This window comes from Canis lupus, chromosome 34 (genome assembly GCF_011100685.1).
Source record: "Canis lupus familiaris isolate Mischka breed German Shepherd chromosome 34, alternate assembly UU_Cfam_GSD_1.0, whole genome shotgun sequence".
Classification (NCBI taxonomy): Eukaryota; Metazoa; Chordata; class Mammalia; order Carnivora; family Canidae; genus Canis; species Canis lupus.
Window position 1 is genome coordinate 15,725,795 of NC_049255.1, and position 26,918 is coordinate 15,752,712.

Genomic DNA, 26,918 nt, shown 5'->3' on the forward strand with positions numbered 1-26,918 from the left:
TGCACCAGAAAGAATAAAATACCTAGGAATAGACTTAGCCAAAAAGGTAAAAGACCTGTATTCCGAAAACTATAAAACACTGATGAAAGAAATTGAAGATGACACCAAAAAATGGAAAGATATTCCATGCTCATGGATGGAAGAGTTAATATTATCAAAAAGTCTATAAACTCAAAGCAATCTATAGATTTAATGCAATCCCTATCAAAATACCAGTAGCATTTTTTTTGCAAAACTAGAACAAATAAAGCTCATATATTTATATGGAACCCAAAAATATCCCAAATCACCGAAGTGATCTTGAAAAAGAAAAAAGCTGGATGTATCACAAATCCAGATTTCAAGATGTACTACAAAGCTGTGGTAATCAAAACATTGTGGTACTGGCACAAAAATAGGCACAGAGATCAATGGAACAGGATAGAGATCCCAGAAATAAACCTACGTATACATGGTCAATTAATCTATGATAAAGGAGAATATACAATGGGGGAAAGACAGTCTTTTCAACAAATGGTGCTGGGAAAACTGGACAGCTACATGTCAAAGAATGAAATTGGAGCACTTTCTTATACCATACCAAAAATAAACAATCCAATTAAAAAATGGGTAGAGACAGGGTGCCTGTGTGGCTCAATCAGTTGAACACTGGACTTTTGGTTGTTTTGGCTCAGGTCATGATCTCAGAATGGTGAGAACGAATTCTGCATTGGGCTTCACACTCGCAGGGAGTCTGCTTGAGATTCTTTCCCTCTGCCCCTCCTCCAACTTCTGTGCACATTCTCTCTCTCTCTCTATGTCTCTCTCTCTCTTTCAAATAAATAAATCCTTTTAAAAATGGTCAGAAGACCTGAACAGATATTTTTCCAAAGAAGACATCCAGATGGCCAACAGACACATGGAAAGGTGCTTAATACCATTAATCATCGGGGAAATGCAAATCAAAACCACAATCAGTGGGACGTCTGGGTGGCTCAGTGGTTGAGCCTCTGTCTTCGGCTCAGGACATGATCCTGGAGTCCCGGGATTGATTCCCACATCGGGATCCAGGCATGGAGCCTGCTTCTCCCTCTGCCTATGTCTCTGCCTCTCTCTGTGTGTCTCTCATGAATAAATAAACAAAATCTTAAAAAAGAAAAACAAAACCTCACAATGAGTTATCACCTCACACCTGCCAGAATGGCTAAAATCAAGGAGACAAAAAATAAGTGTTGGCAAAGATGTGGAGAAAAAGGAATTCTCGTGCACTGTTGGTGGGAATATAAACTGGTACAGCCATTATGGAAAAAGGTATGACACTTCCTCAAAAAATTAAAAATAGAAATATCAAATGACCTAAGTGCTCATTATTAGCTGAATGGATAAGGAAAATGTGATATATATAAACCACGGAATATTAGGTAGTCATAAAAAGGGTGAGATCATGCCATTTTTGACAACATGGAGAAACCTAGAGGGTATTGGGTTAAGTGAAATAAGTCAGATCAAAAAAAAACCAAATCATATATGATTCCACTCATAAATGTAATCTAAAAATAGAACAAACAAAAACCAGAATCAGAATTATAAATACAGATAACATACTGATGGTTGGCAGAAGGGAGGGAGGTGAGGGTTTGGACAAAATAGGTGAAGGAGAGAGGGAGCTACAGGCCTCCAGGTATGGAATGACTAAGTCACTGGAATAAAAGCCACAGCATAAGAATACAGTTGATGATATCACAATGGGACAGATGGTAGCTATACTTGTGAACATAGCACATGTATAAACTTGTCAAATCACCGAGCATATACCCCAAACTGACATAACATTGTGTATGTACTATACTTAAACAAAAAGAAAAAAAGATCATCTTCTTTACTTCACTTTTAAAAAAAACAACAACAAAGAGACCAGAGTTCAAAAGGAACTCGAGCCAGGGACATTAGATATACCCATCAGTCCCCAGGAAAATATGCCCCTTTTAAAGGTCTGCAAGCCTTAAAATACAAAAGGAAATTTAAAAAAGATGGACAACTTTGTTAATCGTGGAAAGGGAAATTGCCTGCACTTGTGGTAACCTGTGAAAGTAGCAAAGTTCAGAGACTATTCACATCACTCTTCAGCCAGTGCCCCTGGGTAGATGGGTGAAGCTTTGCCTCCCGGTGCAGAGTGAGGCCCGATTTGGGGCAAGTTCTTCCTTGATGGACATGAGGAAGGTAGGTGTCCTCAGTCCCAGTCCTAACTTAGTGTGGCCTTGAGGAAATAACTTGCTTTCTCTGGCCTCAGTGTTTTCATCTATGAAATGAGAGAGTTGAATCAATGCAGAGTCTCAGCAATGTCATCTAGTCTCCAAATCCTGTGATTCTGTAGGTAGAACCAGGTAAGACTGATAACACATTTTGTACCAAGTGGTAGATAAAGAGATTTCTATTCTTCTCCTATTTCCACGAATAAAAACCCCAAAGAAGTGAATCCCCAATAATTCACAGCTTCTGTGGAAGCTCTTTAATTAGGCTAAGTAATCCCAAAAGAGTCTGAAAGAGTAAAAGTAAATGATTGGTTATGGAGTCTCCAGAAGTTTTGACCAATCACTCACCTTTGAAGCCCCAGTATTTTTCAAAGTGCACCATGAGGGTTGAGAATCTCAGTGGAAAACGGGTTGAAGGGCATTTATTTAACCTACTCAAAACTTCTTTCCCCAAACTCAAACCCCCATTGCTATTAACAGGAGTGTGTCCTGTCCCGTGCTAGGAGGAAAAGAGATGAAAACCATGGCACTCCTTCACCTCCCACCAAGCCAGATTTAATCTATCCTTCAAGCTTCCACTTTGCTTCAAGAAGATTTTGCCAACCATTCCACACAAATCCTTCTCCTTTACGTATCGGTACCATAGAGAGTATAGCACTCATCCGACATTAATTATGCCTTGTGACATCTCATATTTTTATTTAACTTCTAAAGCAGCATTCCCTCAAATATGATATTACTTCAGGGTTCCTGAGTATGATTCTGTGGCCAGAATCCAGTACATGCTGAATGAAATGAAGTTGAACAAATGTTATAGCAAAATGTCTCCAAGCAATTACTCAATAAACAGATGCACAGTGTGATACACCGCGTGGTATGTATAGCGTTTGGCCTGTGCAAGCTGACTTTTTCAAAAAGGCCTACATCAAAAAGTATTCTCTGATCTATCAATAACAGGGTTTCATGTAAGAATTAAGATCCAAATTTTGCCTATTCATTTGATCATTAATGCCACAAATATTTACCCAGTACCTGCTCATGTCAGGCACAGCTGTGCTAGGTGTGAGCTTTGAGATGAGTAATTCCCAGCCCCTTAGTCCAGGTGGAAGAAGAGTAGTCAGGGGGATAGAAGACTTTCTTGGGGGAGGGGGGGGTGACAATGGAAGTGAGAATGGGAGGGAGCTATCAAATCACTGACATATGTATAATAAATAAATTCAAGATAGCTCATATTTTAATTTATTCTGTGCTTTAATTTGCCCTTCTGAGAGGGTGCATTTCCTTTAAAGTTTTCCCATGAATTTTTTCCCATCTGAAATGCTTCTATCCCACCTCAGATGAACTTGAAAGGCAAATTAAGTTTGAGCCTCCCATATATGTGTTTTTCTCATATATTCCTTGAAACAAAACTCAATAAGCAATATCTATCAATTCTTAAGGAAAGAATACAGTACTCTTTTTCAAAATAATAAGACTTAATCTTGAAAGTCAAATCACATAAGATAAAGTTTTGTTTGTTCCTGGTAAAAGTTTGATTTGGAATTCCTCAATAGAGTAACAACAGACAGACCTCTGACCCTGGAAGGAGGCTAGCTTCACAAAGACCATATAGTTTTGCTTGACAACAACCCTTAAAGATGCTGCCCTAGAGGTAGGACCAAGGCTCACCTTGTTAGCTAAGAGGTATTGTGAATCTTTCAACCTACATGGTGAGACAACTTACAGCACATGTTTTAACCATAAGCGATCCAGATGCATTGTTAATACCCTGAGGTTGATTGGGATTCTATAATATCTACACCATTGGCAGTTCCATCCAGGTGTAAACATGATGGGTCACCCCCATGGGACACATTTCTGATTGCTCCTTTAAAATTTAACACCACCTATTTTTCTGCAATGACATGTTAGATGATAACATCATAGGCTGCATTCTTCCTTTCATTAGGATAATTTATAAGAAAGAGTACAAGGTAGGTTCTTCCCATCCTCAAGCCTAGGAAAGAAAAGATCTGTCCTCCATTCCTGCCTAACTGTGTAGAGAAATTTTCCTTGGATTTTTAAAATCAAGCTCAGGACACTTGGTGGTGGGAGGATGGGACAGGGGAAGGGAGGGGTGGTGCGTGGGGAAAGTAGTAATAACTTCTATGCATGTGACAGACTCCATTCATTCTGTGGTGAATAGAGCACTGTACCAGAAGTCAAACAGGCTGAGTACTGGCCCAGCTCTATCTCTTACTAAATGTGTGACATTTTCTTATCTTTACGTGGAATAATAACATCCCTCCAGAGGTTCATCCTCAGGGCTTAAGAGGTTCCAGAGTCAAAATAGGAGAAAGCACTGTGAGAAGTCTGTAGTACCAAGCACAGTAGCCAAGGCCTCTCTTCAGTAGTATGCTGTTTGGTCAAGAGCATAGGCCCCGAAGTGAAACTCACCTGAGTTAGAATCCTGCTTCTGCCTTACAGAGCTGTGTGACCCTGGGCAAGTTTCCCTCCCTAAGCTTCATGTTCTTCATCTACAAAATGAAGAGTACTAATCCTCAAAGAGTTGTGAGGATTTAATGAGATTATAAACAGCAAACCCTAACAGTGTCTGAAATAGAGGCTTCTCATTGCATGCTGGCCCATATCATTAGTGAACCGCTACTGCCATATGAACCACCCTATTGCTAAAAGGTGGAAGGACGATATTCATCCAGTGTGCTCGGCAACCCCATCAGATATAAAAGTCACAGGTCAGTTTCTAATTAGGGGCTTTCCTCACTTCCCCATCCTTGCCTAAGTTCATTAGTCTCTCTCCCAAACCACCTCTGATAGTAATATTCTATCGTACTTATTGGGCACTATTTTGTAATCTATTTATTTACATGTGTCTTTGACTAAATTATAAGAAATATGATGGCAGGACTCTGTCCTGTTCATCTCAGAATCTCCTGTGCCTAAGACAGAGACTACCTCATAGTACCCACTAACAAATGAGCAAATGCTTGTGGAATCGGATACGTGAGTGTATAATGTTCTGCTTCAAGTTAGCCCTCAAATATGTGATAGAAAAGTAACATGATGCAGAGAAGAAGCAGCGTGTTCAGGTTCTAGACCTTCATTCTGGCATCCCCTCCCACTCACTCTGTAGTGTGGACTTATGCAGATCTGGTGCTTTTGCTATGGAGTTCAAGCAAACATTCGTAACTCATTCATTTTACTGGCCTTGTGAGGCCACTGAAAATGAAGCGAGACAGTGTTGGAAGTCATTTTTAAAGATCATCTCCATCTTTCTCCAGATTGTGCATCCCTAATATAATGTCACAAAATCCTGAACTCCCAACCAGATAGAACAAACATAAACTTTGTCTGAATCAGAAGATTAAAGTAGGGGCCAAGACAAGATGAAGTTAATGGCTTCTCAAAAAGTGTGACTTCCAGAGAGAACCATAAGATCCTGCCCTTTCAATAATTTTTTCCCATAAATCTCTACTACCTTCCAAACTAACTTGAAATCCTTGCCATTGTTAAGTTTATGTCTATTTGTATGTATTTGTGGTGTGGGGGTTGGGATGGGCTAAACGTGGCATCTTCAGAAAAGCCTTGCAAAATGTGTATCTTTCACTTGCCTTTTCTCATTTGCATATAGCATCATCCGTGGGAATGTGCCTTATAAATAAAAAAAAATTATTATTATTGGCACAGAATAATTTATTAGATCAGCTTTTTGGTCCCACCAAAGACAGCTTGACCTTAGGGAAAAAGAAACTGGAAAAGACAGATAGATTTTAATCATGGGTCTCAGGTTGTTGTGGAATTGGAACCAGGTGCAGCCTGGAGAAGGTGGGTCAGAGAGAGGTGACTTAATTAGAGTCTGGGCCCTGGGCAGCTGGGAAGGAAGTATAATGATGGAAACCGATGTCAATATTCAATCCTGTTGTCCCTTGAGTCTACTCATTATTCTTTTTGTTGTTTTAAGTAAGGCTTACTGAGTGCTAAGCATGTGCTAGCATGAGGACAGGTCTTAGTATCCAGTGGTGTGAACGCACATGTAGTACCACTCTTATGGAGCACACTATCCTAGTGTGAGAGACAGGTATTAACATGCCCACATACTGATTAAGAGTTAATTTTAAAACATGCCAGGAGCTAAAAAGGAAAAAGAACAGTAAATTATGAGGCACAGGGACCTGCCTTTTGGATTTTGTGTGAAAGTGGATTTACCTTGAAACTAATGAAGTTTAAGCTTAAAAGCCTCTCATTTCTATGAGCTCTTTCCAAGGCTCTGGAGATAGGGGAGCTCTACAGTGTGGTTATATGGCTCTACATTTTTGTAAAGTTTGCAAATATAAGGTATTTTCACTGCAGTGCGTTAAGACAATCATCTCTCTACTCTGGTTTCATGTCGTATTTCCCCTTATGTTGTGTGGAGTTGGAGGGCCATGGGCATTTGGGGGATCTAGTTAGGGGAAAATTGAGATGGAAGTAATTAATTAGTTAAGTAAGTAAGTAAGTAATTTGGGTTTGGTGGGACATATTACAAAATATAATTAAGTTACTGCTAGCATCCCAATGTAGGAAGAGTTTCCAAGAAAACTCCTCCCAGCCTTTATACCAGCTCATACAGCAGAATGACACAAGGTACATGACTAGAAGGTGTCCCCTGAAATGACTGCATCCTCCATTGCTCAGCACCAGCAATAGACAGGTAGTGGGGGAGAAACCAGATATGAAATGCAGGGAGGAAGATAGAGCTTTTCCCTGTGTGAAAATAATACTAATAAATATTTGCATAGCGGTACTAAAAAAAAAGTTGTGAAGCTGAAATAAACTTTTCTAAATTGTCTATAATTTAAAAACAAATTTTATTATTATGCAAGAGGGAAACTAAATTATCTTTCTAGTTCTCACTGTGGAAAATATTATAATATCATTGTCAATGAAAAGGCAATCAAAAGATATGTAGCCACATCAATTCTTTCTCCCTTCCTTCCTTTTGTCCTTCCTTCCTTCCTTTCAAGTAGGCCCCAATGTAGGACTCAAACTCATGATTCCAAGATCAAGACTGAGCTGAGATTAAGAGTCAGATGCTTAACCAACTGAGCCACCAATTATATCTCAATTTTTTACAAAAAATTTATATATATATAAATTATATAATATATATATAATATAATTTATATATATTATATATATATTCAGAGAATGCTGGGAAAAACTATTAAAGGAGCGTTTATGATACAAGTTACATTTTTAAATTTATTATTATTTTAAATTTATTTTTATTATTGATGTCTGTACTGATTATTCTAAATAAATATTCACTTTTGAGTATAAATTTATGTTCATGATTTTGTACTTTTTCTTAAAGAGAACCCCCAAAGTATATCAAAGTATATAAGCTCTAGGACCCACAAAACCTGCCTCTGGTCACAGCTTCTCTGTGAAGATGACATTTCAACTACAACCCAAGGAATGTGAAGCAAACATCCATGAGAGATGAGAATCTGAGCCCATGGAAATGCCTGGAGATGAGAATGAGCTTGGAGGGTTCACCCATAAGACCACAAGCCCCATTTATTTCTGACAGTGCTTGCTTGTTTAATTATAGAAATAATCCATATTCATTGCAGTAAATTTGAAAAGCTCAGAGAAGCACAAAGAAGGTAAAAAAGAACCATCATTTGTGTCCCAATGTTTTTACTAGAAAAATATGATTGCTCCAGTTATACCACAAGGCTGTAGACCAAGCAGGGTAGCTTGGGTAGCTCTAGAATGAGGTAGCTCTAGAATGATCTGGACACTGGCAGGGTAGCTCTAGAATGATCTGGACACTGGCAGATTTTAGAGCATTATACAAATTTCAAGAATCGGTTTGCTCTTATCATCATCATCACCATCACTGTCATTATTGATGCCCAATCAGGAGAAAGCATTAAAAATACCCTCTTGCAAATCTTTTGCCAAGGTCATCTGGCTATGAAGATATGCACAGCACCTCTGTGGCAGTAAAGGTTTAGGTGAAGTGAGGTCCTTTGGGATTTCTAGTGAAATAAATATTTATTGTTTTGCTGCCCACCACTCTCTTTTATTCTAAGAAATAGCTTCTCTTCTTTGGGGGAGCTAACTCTACCACTCTTTCAACCACATGAGTTTGATAGAAAGTGACAATTACAATTTCTTCTCCCAATTCTCAGCCTCCATTGATGGGTTTGAGAATGGATACATGATCCATCTAGGCCAATCTGAGTCCTAACCCCATAATTTTCTAGCTAGAGATCAGAGAGGTTTGACTCTTTCTGTAGTGTCAAAGTTGGGAGACATGGGCCTAAAAGCACCAGATGGCCATGTTTCAAGCCAAACAGAAGTTGGCCTGAGAATATTAAGCTGTGGATTGGGAAGAGGAATAGAAAAGATGATTGTCCTGGTGACCACCCCAGAGAGTCCCTGTTTCTAGGCATCTCTGAGACCTAGTTACCTTTACAGCATTTCCTGCTGATTGGCTAGGCAAAACAGTAAATTTACCTCTTGCCTAAATTAGTTTAATTTGTGTGTCTGCTACTTGGAATCAAATAATCCCCAATACGCTAAATTTGAATGCCTCAAGTGGATCTTTATCAAGTACAGAGTACCACACTGGATTCGGGGTTGCTAATAAAGAGGGGGACAAAGACTAACATATGAAGTGCCCACTGAATTTCAGGGACTATATATACTTAATTTTTTCCCTGTAGTGACTCTAAGAAGTAGATATTTCTTTCAAAAGATTGAGTCTTATTGTGGTAACTTATCCAAGCTCTCACAAGAAGATAGAGGTGAAATTTGAACTTAGATCTGGCTGCGTGTCTCATTCTTATTCCTCTACTACATGTTGCTCTTTATGAAGTCTTATAATATGAATCAGAAAAGAGATATTTATACAAACAATATAAAGGGATATGAACTGTTCCAAACAAGGAATGGCAAGAGAGGAAGCATGGAGAATGGACTGATCACCCAAATTCTAGGTACCCAACTGGAATCTTGAGGCCCTATTACTGCTTTTAAATCTTTTCTTTGCTATGAACCTAAAAAAATAAATGTCATTGTCACTAGATAAGAGCTTTAGTCAAGGCTCTTAACTTAAATATGTTCAGATCTATAAGCTGGAGGTAGAAAATAAAGTCTTTAAAGACAGCAATTTTATTGGGAGAGAAGTAATGTTTAACCAGACAGAATGTGTAAAGATAGCAAAATACAGCCATCCAAAGACAGGGCAGGGAAAATGGTTCTAGCCACAGCAGAAATTACTGAAGTTCTTTACATGGGAAAACCACTGGCTGATGGTGAGGGCTATAAAACATTGAAATGGGTTACCAGGGCAAGCTAAGGAATCTCCTCATCTACAGGCCTTTAAAATAGTAAAATTTGCTTCATCTGAATGGCTTTACGTGTGGTCTTCCTTGGGGCAGGGTGGAATTGGGGAGCTACAGAGGGAGGGATGACCTCCAAATCCCTTCCCAAAGCCTGGGATTCTCCCTACCTGATGGTCATCACCTTGAGGAAGGAGCTCTTTGCCATTCATCAACCTGCCCCCTCTCCTATTCCTGGCCTACCTTAGTAATGCACGAATTCACAACTGCTGTAGAAATGATTGAAATATTTAGACATAATGGAGGAAGTTTAATAGGGTCCAGTAGGAAACCCAGGTGTTTAGATCAGCTTAAAAATAATAACCACCTCCCCTGCCGGGGGCTTTCTATTCACAATCAGCTCTGCTTTTATTCTTAACCATAAAGGCTACCTCAGACAGGAAATTATTCACGTGATTGGTCTTTACAAGTGCTGTTGGGTTTAAACTGAGGGCTGTAGAGGTCATTAGTGGGCAGCCATGTGATTAACCTTTGCTAGCCCGTTGCTTTTCACACTTTGTTAACAGCTTCCATTATTGCCCCCTCTGAGTCTTGAGGAAGCTGTTTATTGACAGTATTAAAAATACATAGCTACAAATTCTTAAGAGCCTTGTGTTAAAGAAAAAAAAAAACCTCCCAACATCTTATAGCCAGCCGACTGGGGAAATGGAAAACCTCTAATTTGCCATAAAGGTTTATCAAGAACTGCATTAAGTAACACTAACGTTCAGCTCAATGCTAGTACCCGATGTTGCTCTTTTCTTTCATATTTATATACATTAAGGTGGCATTGAGAATTTCTTTTTAACACCAGAGAATTTTAAAATTTGAGGAGGGAGCTACAAAACCTCTAAGCATTGGAAGCTTGGACTCTGTTATTTCTGAGGAAATTAAGTTGTATGTGTTTGGAGAGGAGAGCAGGAAAGAGCTTGATAAGGAAAATGTCTCTCTTAAGGAAAAGTGAAGTTCTTGCCCACATAAAATGACCAAGAGTTTTAGAAAGGATTTTTGTATGTGGCTCTGTACTTATTCTTATGGGAATAAATGATGGTTGTTTGAGTTTTCACCCCTCTCTACACTCCCACCCTGGGCTATAAAATGTCTTGGGAGGCATTTCCTAGAATTGTTTGTGCAAGAAAGACCATATTGATGCTTCCCAACCAATAATATGCCTAAAATCTACTTAAAGGATGGCATTCTTCAAGGGATCCTCGGCCCATGACCCCTCCCACTGCCCCCATGACCTTCCTAAGAGAATTGAATGCCCTCTCTATGACCCCCCACCTCAGCATAAGATTTCTTCCCAAGCACTTTCCTTTTACTTTCTGAATTCCAATGAAGAATTTAACTCCTTGCTTCAGAAGTATCTAAAGCCTCCCCATTCCTAAGGTCAGAATTCATATTCAAGGGGGGGAAAGGCTCCAGAGATGATTTCTCAAGAGATTTTATCCCAAGAGATTTATAAATGCATATATAATACATGATGTATGCGCACACACTAACTACATCTATAAATACATATACATGGCATATATGTGTATATATACACATAAATGATTAGGAGAAGAGACCCTTAGAATTCCACTTAAAACTTCTGTGCTTAGAAGATTTAGAGAAAGGAACTAAAGAAAGATGATTCTCCTTCAATTGCCTTGAGTCTTGTTTGTTTCTATTTTAATGCTTTTGCTTTAACTTATTCATATGCTATTTAAAATGTGTAGCTATAGACCTAAACTCATTTCCTGGGAATAGTCACTGGGCAAGTATTACTTCTCTCCCAGAAAAATATGAATTAATTAATGTTCTTATTGAAAAAAGACAAGCCATAGTGAGTGGGGCTACTGCCTTCTCCCAGAACTACTATCTGCTGTAATGACCTCTGACATTTGCATAGCCAGGCTTTAATCCCCACCGGTATACTCTGGCCAACAAATCCAAACAAACAAACAAACAAAGGTCAGTTTCCCTTTTTAAAAAATCTTTATAACTTTTAAAACTTAAGGACACATATTCCTATACTTCATGATGGAAAGGTGGAGGGGAAATTGTTGCTAGGATAAGACTTTGTGTTTTATGTCAAATTGTATCTGGAAGCTCATTTTAAAAGTGAAATTATAACCCGCCCACCCCCCAAAAGCAGGGATTTGAGATGAAAATGCCAAAATAACTTTAATTATAGGTTTGTTGGGGGGTGTGACATTAAAATATCAGTCAGTGGAAAACTTCACATTGTTAACATGTCACTCAAAAAATTTGAAATTTGCGTTATACCATTACTATTTATTTGTACATTCTTGGTCTCCAAAGCACATGCTTTCTAGATAAGAGCCCAAATCACTATAACAAGTGGTCCAACATTTTCAAATTTCTTTTTAAATCAGAGTTAAATACAAATCATTGTAGGCTTCTTAATGTAAAACCTTGGTTCTACTTATTGCAGATTTTTGAAATTGGTCTGAATCACATACAATTTCTTTAAGATAGAAAAATAACAAATTTCAATTCAATTTATAATCTTTCCATTTTTTACTACAAAATTCAAAATAACATGTGCCACTGGTGAAAAAATATATAGTAGCCTCCAACATCAAACTACTACTTCTTACCCTAGACGTATTGTAGACAATAATTGGTTTTCTCCGCTCCCTCTCCCAGGCTGCATGAGAAAGGAAACCATGGAAACTGGGCCACCATAAAGCAATGCTTTCTAACCTCAGCTGAGCTCTCACTGATCCTCAGAAATGGTTTTACACATCCCTTGTTGACTAATCATTATAGGGAACCACAGTGGCTGTTTTCAACATTCGTCCTCAAAGGCCCACCCCTTGACTTCCTTCAACTTAACCTCACTCACAGGACATGACCTTATGGCCTACTTCAGTGAGGAAGGTCAGTCAGCATGAGCTCCTTGCTCTGGTCTTTGACCAAAACAGACCTGGGCCTCGGCCTGCCTGACTGGCCTAGCCGGCCCCAGCCCATGCAGCTAGTTTGGGTTCTCTCCATTTATGTATGCTATCTACCTTGACCAGGCAGCCTCAACTTGGCAGTTCATCTTTCTTTAAGGCCTGTATGTTGCTGGTCCCAGCTTACTTTAATCCAGAGTCTACCATGACTCATGACAGTATTTTTTGTCTCTTCTGCCAGTGGCCCCATCCCTATGTCTGAGAACATGGCCAAATCTCCTTTATCCTTACAAATTTCCTTTGAGGCCTCTCTCTTGACCACCATTTCCTCTTCTTCAAAGCTTTATCCTTGCCCTTCTTCTTTAGTTCCCTCTCTTTTACAATGTCTTTGCTGTGTGTCATCTTTGGTAAACTCCAAAATGAGAGCGCTTTAAGCAACAAACTCTGCGGTCCATAAACTCACATTTCTAACTTTCAGAACCATGGATTAATTCCTCAAGCTAAAATCTCTTTGCCCATCAAACTAGCCCTTCTCCTCAACTTCCTCATTTCAATATTGTTACTAATGTCCCAGAGCCATGAGTGTTTTTTGCTCTCTCCGTGGCCAATAAATTGTCATGACATTTAAAATGAATCCAAACTCCTTTCCATTTCCTAAGACTCTGTTTAATCTCTGACCTCATACACCTATATCCTTCCCTGGCTCACCATGATTTGGTCCCACTGGTCTTGTTTCTGCTCCTCAAACCCACCAAGCTTGCTCTTTCCTTGAGGCTTTTGTGGGATCTACCCTGCAGTTCATCCCAGAGTGGCTCCCTGTCATCTGACCAAAATGTCACTTTATCAGAAACATGATTCTAGAAACTCTGTCATACCACACTGTTTATATTTTCCCAATAACAACTTTCATGACTGATAGTAATCAGCTGGGATTAAGAAATGATGAGTAGCTAAACTACAGTGGTGGCAGTAAGCAGGCAAAGGAAAAGACAGGCTTGAGAATTGATTAAGAAGCAAAATCAAGAGAATTTCATGACAATTACACAAGTAGCAAGGGTGAAAGAGTTAAAGATTATTCCCAAGTTTTTCACATGAAAGACATGGTATAGAAGACTTACTAAGCAGAATCAAAAATATAAGCCAAAGAGCTGATTTTAGAGGAGAGACAATCAGTTCAGCATAGAGTGTGCTGAGGTTGTGGTGTCTACAATGCAGATTGAAAGATTTCCATGAGGCAATTGGAAATATGGGTCCAGAACTCATGAGAAAGCATTTGAAACTACATGCATAAAAGACATGGGGTAAGAAGAGTAAATTTCAATCTTTCAGCTGCAAAATTATTTAATGCCCATTAATACCATTCCACTTAGAAAAGAAAAAAGAAAGAAAGGCTAGTCTTTTCATATAATTCAATATTATTTTGGTTCCATGACACCCACGGTCCTCAGAACAGCATTATAATATTTTTTATAATCCTCTTATATCTTGAGACTTCTTAATCTGAGCCTATTTAATTAGCTCCCAAATAATAGCTACTGACATGACATCTAAAGCAGGTCACCTAGCTGTATGACCTTGAGCAAGTCATTTTACTTCTCAGAATATAAATATCCTACTCAAACTACTTTCAGTTCATGAAATCGAATCTCACATTAAACTCTTATCACTTGCTGTACTGCCAGCAGGACATACTGCAAATCTGGATAAATCTTTGGGGATATGTAGAAGAATACCTATTTTAGCTGCTAAGTCACAGCAGAAAGTTGAAACTTGGAGCTTTGGGGAAGCTCACAAGGTCATTCTACACAAGGGAAAGATCAAATAATCTTACTGCAAACTGCTATTGTAATTCATTCTTCCATAAAGATTACCTCTGTTGTACTAGCAAGTTCAGCAAGACCCTGGTTTATCAGCCAAATAAATGCCACTTCAGTAAGTTATTGCTGCCTGGGGCCAGCTTTAACTTGCATTGTCAACTTTTTTCCTATCTAAAGTTCTACTGTAAGTTTTGCATTCATAAGCTGTGTTCCCCTTGGCTTTATTGCTTGCCCTCTTATGACTTCTCCCATCCTCTTGGTTGTTAAAGAGAGCCCCATTGTGTCTACTAACACCCCAGAGCTTTACCCCGTGATGCAAAAGAGTCACATTCAAATAGTTCTGAGGTGGAACAAAATGCAAAAGCCCACTGAACATTTCCTTACTATGTGAAAACTGTTGCCTGCATCTTTGTGCCACATTTCTGGGAATTCAATTCAAACGAGATGTGTTCAAAAGTGTGTGACTTTGGCTGTCGTGTATGATCATGAGACAATAGAAGAACACTAAACTTTGTGACAATTTTTTCAAATTTGTGGTTCTATGCAAAATTTTACCAATTTTTCATCACTAGAACTGAGTTCGAAATGGATTCAGAAAATGTGGTACTTGTATAAATGAAAATAAATGTTGTTTCAACAGTCTTTTCTCCCTCTTTAAATTGATGGTTAAGTGTATAACAAAAGGAGAAGACAACAAACAACATATATAAACTTGCCTGAAAAAGCCAAAATAATGCCACCCACATAACACAGAATACCACACACAGTCGCTTTATAAAGAAAAATCAAATGCCATATAGGGTAATGATTGAATATTGATGACATTTTTTTCTACTCCATACAAATAACTCCTGCTAAAGTGCACCCAGCTTCTTTTTTGCTAGTGTTTCACTCCATTATGTTGTCAAGTATAGATTAAGGACATACCCTAGGAGCATTCTTCATAAGAACATTTCTCTCAGTGCTACTTAAACATGGCCTCTCATGTATATCCTCTGTATCATTGGCCTTTGATAATCAGTAAAGTATATTTACTTTAATAAAAATGAGTAGAAGTAGCCTTTTCTTGGAAAAAATCAAGGAGTATAAGTAGGTAATGGAGGTTGAGAGTACAAAGCCCAGAAACCTAATACAAATTCTTCTTAAGGACACACCATTCTCCTGTAACATGAAAATGACTGGCATTGCCTGAATATGTCCCCTATGCATGTTAAGTGATTGTAGAACAACTTTCACTAAGTTGCTGAAACTGATGTCTTTAAAAGCATTACCCTAGTCCCTCATGTTCATCAAAAGATCCCAAGTAATCCCAAATAATTCCACAAGGCAGATCATACTGATTTGAGGAGGGGATTGTTGTATTTATATCAAATAAGAGTATGCCTGATGTTTGAAAATGGATAATTCAGCAGAGACATAAAATACACAGTGGGGACACCCGAGTGGCTCAGTTGGCTAAGTGATTAAGAGTCAGGTCGTGATCTTATGGTTGTGGAATCGAGTTCTACATCAGACTGAACATGGAGCCTGCTTAAGATTCTCTGTTTCCCTCTCCCGCTGCCCCTCCCCCATCCCTCTCTAAAAAAATAAAATAAAATACACTGTGAAGTTCTGAGTTCTCTACTTTGTCTCCTTTGCTTAACTCATTCTCTCCTTCCAACTCCATGCTAATCATTTATTCATTAATTTAACAAATATTTATTGGTATCTCACATGTGCCAAGTACTGTTCTAAGCACTGGAAATATAGCAATGAACAAAACAGACAAAAAGTCATGTTCACATTCTTCATCTCTCAGATTTGTATATCAAGCTAAAGTAGAGCTGTCTTCTCTCTCCCAAATCTTGTTGGTCTGCACTTTCACTTAGGAAAAAAGCCAGTTGTCTACGAAAGAGAGCCCTCTCATTTGTTATAATAAACAAAGGTTGTCAACAATCATACACACATTCACCCAACAATTATTGCTGAGCGTCCCCTAGATGCTAGGATGTAGGCTTCAAACTGGGGACAGCAAGATGAAAACCATGCAGTCCTTGGCTTGGCAAGGATTATATATTTTTGCAATGCCTTTCATGTGAACAAATTAACAACTGATAGTTTTAAAATTGGACTTGAATTTTTGAAGTCTCCTGATAGCTCAGAGTTAGTTGCTTGTCTTTTTTCCCAAGCCAAGTGTTTGTCCTGATGTGCTTAAGTATAGACTCCAAGGATAATGGCCACTTCTCAAAAATATGCTACTGCCCAACTTGAAAAGAGTTAGGCTAGGCTTGGACGTGCATCTGAGTGTTCTCACTCCATTTTCCATAGTCACAACTCCTGCTATGTTTTCAATTAGCTACAGTAACTGAAATTAATATTCCATTACACTTTTTTGATCGGGCTTTAATGTAACCAACAATAATGATCAGGGCATAAAATAGCCCAAGTCTTTTGTTTAGGGTTTGGTGAATAGAACCATATGTCTGACCTCAACCCTTTAGGGAACGGACATTCAGAAAATATTTACATGGCCCTCAATTTTGCTTGTTATTTTCCTGTTGCTTTTTTGGTCTACGTGGCTTTGTTTTCTCTACTCACGACATGTGGGGGATGAGGCTGGAGTCAGGGGTTTTACTTTACTTCTGGAATTATGGCATTTGAAAATGTCACCCTATTTGTCATCTGTTAAGTCTCTTTTCTGTTAAGTATTTATTCCAGAAGGCTTTGGTCAAAGTGTACACAAAAAATTAGCAAATATTTCTTTTCTCTTTTTCTAGTTAGTCCTGTGTATGTGTGTGTGTGTGTGTGTGTGCTTGCATGGTCATGCACATGTGTGCGAGCACACACACAGATAAATAGATATCTACTCTAAACTGTTGATACCTAGATGTTCCTGGAGTAGCAGGTTGACAATCTACAGCAATCTATAATCCAAATGCCCCATGGGAGGCATAAGGTTCTTAGTGGTGGATCTCTGTCATTGCTCACCAGGTGAACATACTATGACTTTGAGCCAGAAACTCTTGAGAGCAAATCCTGCCTTTACTTTTCAGTAGTGTGTGACTGGCACTTATTAACATCTGAGTCTGTCTTCCCATCTGCACAATAAAAATAATAAATGTTACTGACATTGGGGCATCTGAGTAGCTCAGTTGGCTAGGCTTCTGACTCTTGGTTTTGACTCAACTCATGATCTCAGGGTCGTGAGATGGAGCCCCATGACCAGCTCCACACTCAGCAGAAAGTCTGCTTGAGATCTCTCTCCCTCTGCCCCTCCCTCCACTCATGTTCTCTCTCTCTCAAATAAATTAATTAATTAAATCTTTAAATGTTACTGACATTGTTGACAGGTTATGAAAATTAGAGATAATATATATGTTGAACAAAACATAGAATCTCTATGAAAGGCATTTGATAAGTGGCAGGTGTCACTAGCCTTGTCCATTGTCATTATATCTCTTCCCTTTTTCTCTTCCATTCTTTCCCTTGGTCTCATCACCTGACCTCTCTCATTTCATTTTTTTCTTTTTTTTTTCTCACTTTCCCATTCCCCTTCTCTCTACTCTGTCCTGTGACTGACTCAACTGTCTGAGTGGTGTCCAAAGACATTGCTTAGGCCTACCAGCCACACTCAGAGACAAAGCTGTTGCAGATCATTGTTCTCCAGGACTAGCCAAATAAACATCCAGAGAGAACACCATCTAGGAAATATTGTCTTATGTACAAAAATGCCCGGTGCATTCAAGCAATGCGGTCTGGTTACAATTACCCTATTGGCTAAAAGTGCTATTTGTCCTTTTTTCAGGTAGAAAAAGGCCCAGAAATTTAACATTACTTCCTTCATTTATTTATTCATTTAGAAAATGTATTAAGGATATACAATATTCTGGATCCTCTCTAAAATTGAAGCTGTGAAAGGTTTGTTTCTTATCTATCTTTATCAACCAACTCTATAGCTACATGTGGAGTGAATATGAACAACCCAAAGTTTCCAGTTTTGAAAACATTGAAACAAAAAAAAATTATATTCATTAATGTAAGTCATGTATACATACTTTAGCTTCTTTTTCTGTTAAAATAAGCCCACACCCTCTATTCGTCAGGTTCTGAAAGGACGCCAAAATACAAAGATGAAAAAACAAAATATGGTCCTTGCTTTTTTTCATTCATTTATTCATTAATTCTCTCAGTAAACATTTTCAAATACTTTGTGCCAGGATTGGGCTAAGGGCTTCAAATATAAGTTGATCAAAATAGACATGAACCCTGACCCCATGTAACTTATTTTCTAGCATGGAAAAGAAAAAAGAAAACAAACATAACCACCACCACCCCCAAATAAAATAATTATAAATTATAAGAAGAGCCATATATAAGACAACAATGGGCAGATATGGACAAGACAGGTACTTAAAATAGTTTAGAGGGAGACAGAAGGGTAATCTGATAATCGTAAATCAATATTTGCTTATCTGCCTATCAGCTTATAGGTACATTACTGCCTCCTTCATCCCCAACAAGTTTTGAAGAAGCAATAAAATATTCTAAGAGCAGTAAAGGAGCACCCAGTACAATGTAGACACAGGTGAATGAGGAACCAAAACTGTGTGGGATCCTGATATTAAGACAAAAATACAGGAGGGCAAGTAATACTTAGTAGAAAGACCTAAAAGATCACAAGAAGGAACCAATAAAGAAAGTGGTGGTAGTGGAAAGCCATCTACTTCCAGCCCAGGCCCATGAGGAGTGGCAGCAGCCTCTACCTAGTAATGTTGTCAGAGTGTGACTGTGGAACTCAGACCTTCAATCTGCATATATGGTTTCTCAGTACCATCTTAATGATCCTGGAGGCTTCCATGGCCTGTTACTTGATTCTGTGCTTGACCTGTTACTGAAGGAGCCCTGACTTGCCATCAGAAGACCTACACTCACAGTCCCTCTCTGCCACCCATTAGTTTTGTGACCTTGAAGAGGTCACTTCCTAGCTCCAACTATGAGTTTTCTCTGCTGCACAATGGGTGTATTTGTCAGAGCACAATTATAAACGGCAAAATCCACTATAATTTATTAAAACAAAAAGGAGTTTATTACCGAGTATGAGTAGCTTCTCAAATCATTTGAAGGGCTAGATGATCAAGCTCTGTGCTGTTTCCAGGTACAGCTTCCAGCCCTTAGAACCACTTAACCTCTGGCATCTTCTTCACTAGCAATATAGATGTTTCATGCCTAATTTCTGTCCCTATATTTAACCCTATGACTAATCCAAGTCTCATGAGAGTGCAAGTGATAAAACTGAAATTGCATCAAAAATTATAGCTGCAAGAGCATGTGGGAAATGTCATTTTTAGCTGTACAGCCTCTGTAGATCAGGAAAGCACACCACAAGAGGTTGGAACAGGTGAAGCAATACAATCCATACAATTTGCTACAAAAGACAACACTTATTTCCTCACAGGATTGTTACAAGGATTAGTGTTTGTAAAGAGGTTTCCATTTAGTAAACACTAGCTTGCCTTAGCACCATTGACCAGCATTTCTTGTGCCTTAACACTGGGTCCCAAAGATGGTAAGTCAAGCTCAGGAGTCCAGCCCTACAACCCCAGACACCTACCTTTCTCCTGGATCTTGCTTCCAGCAAACCATGATTCCTGTCTGATAGATCTTGCTGGCTTATCATGAATTCATCCAGAAAAGGAGATTCCTGCCCCCAGCAAACCAAAGTTCACAAGGTATAAGCGATGAGTGCTAGATTCACATCTTCAGTGAGCTATGAAAATCCAGAAGGGGGCCAGTAATTCTCCTGGAAGGGTTAGGTAAGACTTTACATTTCATCACGCCTAATAATAAACTATCCAGCAGGCAAGACAGAATATGGCTCTATTTGGCTTTCTTTCTTGGCCTATAATTCATAAAAAAGGTTTCAAGGCTAAAAGCTGCCCATATGGGCATTAAAAACTCGGTTGTATGCATATTTAGCTGTTTCAGAATCTGGTACCAAAGCACTAAAGCCTGTTCAAAAAGGAGGACCTCTTTTGACACTGTCATTTCTTAAATTAAAATTTTTTAAATATAATTTTTTCTATTTATAAAAGTAATATATACTTTTCAAATAAAATTTGGAAAATACTGAAAAGTATAAAGAAAATAACAATTACCTTCCATACCTTTCATCTCATCATCTAGCATTAGCCTCTCTTCACCATTTGTAACCATTTCTTTCCAAGCAAATACCAGCCAAAAGAAAGCCAGTGTAACCATATTATCATACAAAATTGACTTTAAGGTAAAAAGCATTTTAGAAATGAGAATGGTCACTACATAATAATAAAAAGCTTCAATTCACTAAGAACATATTACAATGTTAAACTCTTAAGTATGTGTTATAGCTTCAAAATCTATGAATACAAAATTGAGATATCTATTAAGAAAAATGTATATGTTCACCCACTCAAACATACTTCTTTCTGTAATTGATAGATCTAGCAAACAAAGAACAGCGAGGATATAGGTTTGAACACACATAACAAGCCTAATCTAAAGGATATGTTATAGAACACTCAATCCAGCTACTTGCTGAATACACAGGGGCTATTTACAAAAATTAACCATGGATTAGGCTATAAAGCAAGTCTAATAAATTTCAAAGACTCTCTACAGACCACATCAGCAGGTAACAATGTAATAAGTACAACTTTTTCAAAAGAACAAAATAAAAATCTACTCATTAAAAATTTTTAAATACATTTTAGAAAATTAGTGACAAAAGAGAAACCATAATGGAAATCAGATTATTATATAATATTTCAAAATAATTACATATGAAAAATCAATATATCAAAACTTAAGGGTTACAGCTAAAGCATTTCTTGTAAGGAAACATAGGTTTAAATGCTTACAGTAGACAAAAGTTTCAAAATTAATGTGTAAAACATACCACAAAATTATAAAATATTTAGAATTAAGCAACCAAAGTAAGGTCATTTAAAAGACTAAAATTTTTATAAAGACCAAAATAAAACTGAAAGGTTTTTTGTAATGTTAATCGAGAAAAAAGAGAGAAAGAATAATAAGCAATATTAACGAAGGCCATAAATACACATGCTATATAAATTAAAAGATAATAAATTAATAGAATGAAAATTCTTTGCTTATAGATTTAAAAACTATGGAGCTAGAGATAAATTCTACAAACATACAACTTAGCAAGTGAATGCAGCAGAATTTTAAAAATTAAAAAATAAAAGAAACTCTGAAGAGGTCTATAAAAATATGAATATATTTTATGCTAAAAATGCAAGGTTGGTTTAATATTAGAGAATAATATATTATGGGTAATTGTTGTGTATCCACAGTAATAAGCAAAAGAAGAAAAACCATCTCCATAAATGTAGAAAAATCATCCAAATAGATGTAGGAAAACATTTGAAATAAATGCAAATCCTTTCAAGATTTTTTTTAAAAACCCTTGGAATGAAAGGATCTTTCTTTACCTAATAGAGGGTAACCAGGAGCACCTACTGCCAATGTCATACGTAATGGTAAAATGTTGAAAATATTCCTTTGAAATATGTTCACATCTCTATTATAGCTCTTATTATGATCTTTTTACATGTCTCCCCTCTCCCAGCCCTCCTTAACCCACCTCCAATGCTCACCACGGTTCCTGGCACACAGCAAGCGTCCCATTCATGTTTGTTGAATGGATGGATGGAAGAATAAAGCAGAGTTCCTTACTGGTAAAAATGCAGATTGCCTAAAGGTCACCAGGTAAGTTCTGATTCCCCAGCTGTATCCATTTAGCACTCAAGGGCTCTTTGAATGGAATTTGAGTACCACGAATATGTTGCCCTGTGATATTTAAGACATTCCAGATGGCTCTTGCACCTTCCCAACTCTACCATGTAAACATATCCTCAACCTGTTTTCACTTGCTTAACTTTTCTGAGAATCAGTTCTTTCCCTTGTAAATGGGAATAATAATAATAATAGCATATTTGCTTCATAGGGTTGTTGTGAGAAGTGGATGCCCATGATACAGCTCAGTGCTTGTCATTTAGTCAGTATTCAATAAATGTTGGCCATGGTTATAATTATTAGTAACATTAGGGCTATTTCAGATTTCCAATGTATTTATTGTAGTGCTTTGCACAGAAAAGCAGCTTCTCAAAAATTATCTGCTAAATGAATGATTGAGTGATCAGTCTGTGATGCTGAAATATACTGTGGCCTTTATGCAATCTGCAGTCTCTCATTTGTTCATACATTCAACCAGGGTGAATTGTATGATGCGGCATGTCAGATGTAATACTAAGCACTGGGAATATATGGATGGCTAATGATTAAAACATGATACTGGATATTGAGGAACTGACAGCATAGCTGAAATCACTAGACGAGATTATTTTAATTTGAGAAATCTACATTGTCAGATCTCTATATTTCTGCCTACCTTTCATAAGCAAGGTATATTGACCCTATGAAGAAAATTCAAGCTATATCAGAGCAGAGATCTGCTCACTAAGATTCAATTCTAGGGCTAGGGCAAACTCACTTAGGTGTAGTGGTTGGTCTTAAAGGGCAACCCAAAGAATCAAAGATATGATTTCAAAGAGTCGTGAGCTGAGATATGGCTCAGAAAATTATTGGCAACTAAAAGTCCCATACCAGAGGTGGGCCACAGCCACAAGGGTTGGTATCTAAAGTCCCACTTGAAAGTCTCCAGTAGAAAACATATTCCATGCATCAAGATCCCCAACAATATGTGGAAGAATGAATTCTGGAGAAAAGATAATGTGACGAAGGTGATAAAAAGCAACATCCTTAGTTAAGAAAGAGATCTGTCAGGAATGGGAAAAGTGAGCTATACCTCAAACCCAGAAAAAAAGTTTCACATACTACTAAGTTGCCAGATAAAGGAACTTGATATAACCATGCCGTATTGTTTTATATTAGTTAAAATAAAAATGTTAGTGCCTTACAGGACATAGTAGATTTTTGTCACATTTTCCAGTTGCTCAGCACCTTCTGAGAGCCCTTGAAATATTTAGACATTTTCTGTCCCATAAATTTGACTTCCTTAAGGTAGAAACAAGAAAATAAGTCCCCCCAACTCCTTAGCTGCACCGGAGACCTTGTGTTCACGAATCAAATGCAGCCATGCGAGACTTATATTCAAAAGTAAGCAATGTGAAGAAGACCTGTGAAATTCACCTTCTAGAGAACCTGTAGCAAATGTATCCAAGTCTTAGAGGGCAAGAAGCAATGGAGTTCCTGGTGTCTAGTCCCTTATGTGATTGATGATAACTGCCCAATGTTTGTTGAGCTATGGAGTTGAGGCATGGGATGTCAGGAGTGGCGCTTTTGCCAACAAAGGCCCTTGTGGCATAATTAGCTATGGTTTCTAGTTGTGTAGCATTCAAACCGGAGTCTCTGATCTACCACGATATTTGGTGGGTTTTTTTGCTTAAACCAAACTGACTGAATTCTTCCAACCACAATCCTGACTATAATGGGTTAAACCAATTTCAGAGAATGGCCCTACCCTGATGAGGGACAGAGAGTGCTGTGATTTGGGACTTCCATGAACACTCAAGACCACCCCCCTTGGTCACTAAATGCCAGATCTCATTGATGGTAAGTAAAGCAGACAGTGTGTGGAGCTTGTTCTATCAACTGTGACTAGATCACTGAATGCTTTCTCTATAGAACATGGCTTACCTCAGGGGTCTACTTATCGTCAACTTTTTTATCCTCTCGAGAAAGCTCAGGAATCAGAACTGATCTGCAGTCTACTAGGTGATAGAGCCAGGAATGGAGAAGAAAATGAGAAGCTGGGAAAATGAGGTCAAGTATAACTGCCTCCACCCCACACTTAGAGCCACCTCCGTTTCTCCTATCTGAACTTTGGGTTAACATTCCAAGAGTTCTCGCTACAACCAGTATTACCAAGTAAAACTGACAACACAAAGAAGAGGAGGAAGGGGAAGCACAACTTTTCTCACTTATTATCAGAGAACTGCCTTTATGGCTTTTAGTGAATGAGTGTTTGCTTTCTGCTTACTCTGGTGGTTGCTATGAACTCTCAAGACACATTTGATATAAAAAACATCATTTCATTTCTTCACCTTCATATCAAAGGCCTGACTGCTCATACTTCTGTGATTACTCCCAAAAGGCTAAAGACTCCTCTTCTGGGAGTAATCCTTGAGCTAAGCACTGAAGTATAAAAATGAAGAAAGCCACCCAGCTCCTGCCCTCAGAGAGCTGGGTTGAATGGGAGACACAGGACAGATGTTAGATGTGCTAACATAGGACAAGGGATAATGGATACATAGACAGAGTGTCATGGAAGCCATGCTTGCCTTCTCCACAGAATAGGGGAGTGAGGGGGATAAAAGTCTTTTGGCTTCATAGAAAGAGGTAACATTTTGGCTTTTGTGCATGAATGATGAAAACATGAAAACATATCAGAAAGAGGGAGCAACATAAACACAGACATAGAAGTATAGAATTGCAAGTTTGTGTTCAGGAGACATTGAATACTTATGGAATTGAGTATAGTATGTGTATAATGGAGCAATGGGATAGTGGAAAGGACAAATTGCTCCCTAGGCTTCTTTCTAACTGAGAAATATACTTGACTGAAAAATTATAGCACAGAGTGACTATAACTCTGAAATAGAGTTAATACAAAACAAAATAGAAGCCTGGAAACTTCACCTCAATATCCCATTCGCTGAACTCTTCAAAAATTTCCAAAAGAAATCCTAATATTTCTTGGTGAAATAAGATCTTTTTTAAGGGGGATAGTCTTTGACGAGATTTAATAAAAGTATTTTTTGGTTGAAAATCAACATAATGATGATAGTGAGGAATCCACCAGCTATTGAAATATGAAAAGAGATAGATCATAAAAGGGAATATCCAGATTCAGAAGACTGTGTTTATGCTCTGGACCCTAAAATGGCTAAATTTTCAGGATACTCCAATTTCCTCTTGACTGGTTCACACACTTCTAGTTCCTTCCCTATCTCACCCTAAGCCCTCTCCGCCTCCCAGAAAGTGGGAAATGTCCCTCTTAAAGAGATCAAATGAAACAGGGAGAGAAACTATATATTTTAGTCTGAATCCTCCATCAGCTCAGAAAGGAGGCAACATTGACCTAACTTAGCACCATATACCTCACCTTTCAGCTGGTACCTTTGTGTACCCTTGGCTGATGCCGGCAACTCAGCCCCACATCTCCCACTCAGCTCTCCCAGGCTTCTTAGAACTCAGATTCCCAAGACAAAGCACAATTGAGGCCCAGTTAGTGCTCAGGTTTACTGAGAATTAAACCATAGGCAGATACCATCAAAACACATTTCACTTGTGACCTTTCACAGCCAACGAATTGGAAGGATTTTCCTTTGCCGGGATTGAATTTAAAACGACTTCCCAGGAGCGAAGGGTCAGCCCATGGAATCATGATATCCAGTTAAACACAGCTAAATAGAACATTTTAGCATGACAATAAATGGAGTTATATTTAGCTGATTTGGGAAACTATCTGGCTAAGGGAAAAGGAGGAGTACAGAGATTCTTCATCTACCACTCCTCCTGTCCCAGCTGGAAAAAGTAATGGAGTCATGCAGAAAAAACAAAGGTGAAGAATTTTACTAAATCTATCCAGCAAGACCATTTTTGCTTTCCCAACATTTACCATGTTCTAAGTAGGACGTGTTGGTTGAATTGCATAAAGGCTATATTGTCTTCTTGACACACACATGAAATTCCTATTAGCATGACTAGAGCAAAATGGGCTCCAAAGGGAGAACATACCCTCAAATAACTTTCGAGGCAGCTTTGATTTCTAGATATGTATGAGGTGAAAGCACATTAGCCAAACTGGCTTTGATAACAAATGCATTCTTTTTTTAACAAGGAAAGACTAAAGAGAAAAAATAGTTGGCACCCGTCTGCCCTTAACTTGAAATGCCCCATGCCATTTTGAAATAGCCTCATATTTTGCTGTTGTTAACTAACAGATGGTTTTGTTAGCTGATGACTGTTTCTCTAAATAACTTCCGAAAATAAAGGCTGTGACACATGAGAGCAAAATGGGAACCATAAGTGGTAGCCTTTTACCTCTAGACTCTTACCTTGTAGTCATCCTGAAATTTGATGTGTGTAATTGCAGCCACTGGGAAGATGTAGAGTGCTATAGCATCACAGATGTGCCAATAGTTAGAAGAGATTATAGGTGTATGTTGTTTTCTTAGAAGAGAAAAAATATATTTAATTGAAACCAATTTAGAAATCCGGATCCTCGTGAGTTTAGAGAATGTTTTCAATGAAATACTGTTTCATCCTGGCTATGAGAGACCCATAACATTTCTCTCCCAGGTGAAGTGTGTTATTTGATAAGGAATCCACTGTTTTTACTTCTCTCCCAACACCCATCTACTACACAATGAACTGGGACTCCAGGTAAATATAATCCATAGTGATTTAGCAAAAACCATCAGCCTCACCCTTGTGGATTCCATCTAATGGTATTTCACTTACAGTGGTGGATCTCTCTGTTTTTGTTTTTGTTTTTTTTTAAGTTTTTATTTATTTATTCATGAAAGACAC

The 26,918-nt window shown here is 38.1% G+C and overlaps 1 long non-coding RNA gene across 3 annotated transcripts in view; it reads left to right on the forward strand.

The window, feature by feature from the left end:
- The first annotated feature begins 1,231 nt into the window (after window positions 1-1,231).
- LOC102153935 overlaps window positions 1,232-26,918 on the forward strand; it is a 31,043-nt gene continuing 5,356 nt past the window's right edge. The window contains exons 1-3 of one of the 3 annotated variants that reach the window (XR_005383545.1): window positions 1,232-1,290; window positions 21,931-22,070; window positions 23,832-23,936. This is a non-coding gene — a long non-coding RNA (uncharacterized LOC102153935). Of the gene's footprint in view, window positions 1,291-1,777; window positions 2,364-21,930; window positions 22,071-23,831; window positions 23,937-26,918 lie in introns of those variants that run through there. The other 2 variants (XR_005383544.1, XR_005383546.1) reach the window with 2 other exon arrangements.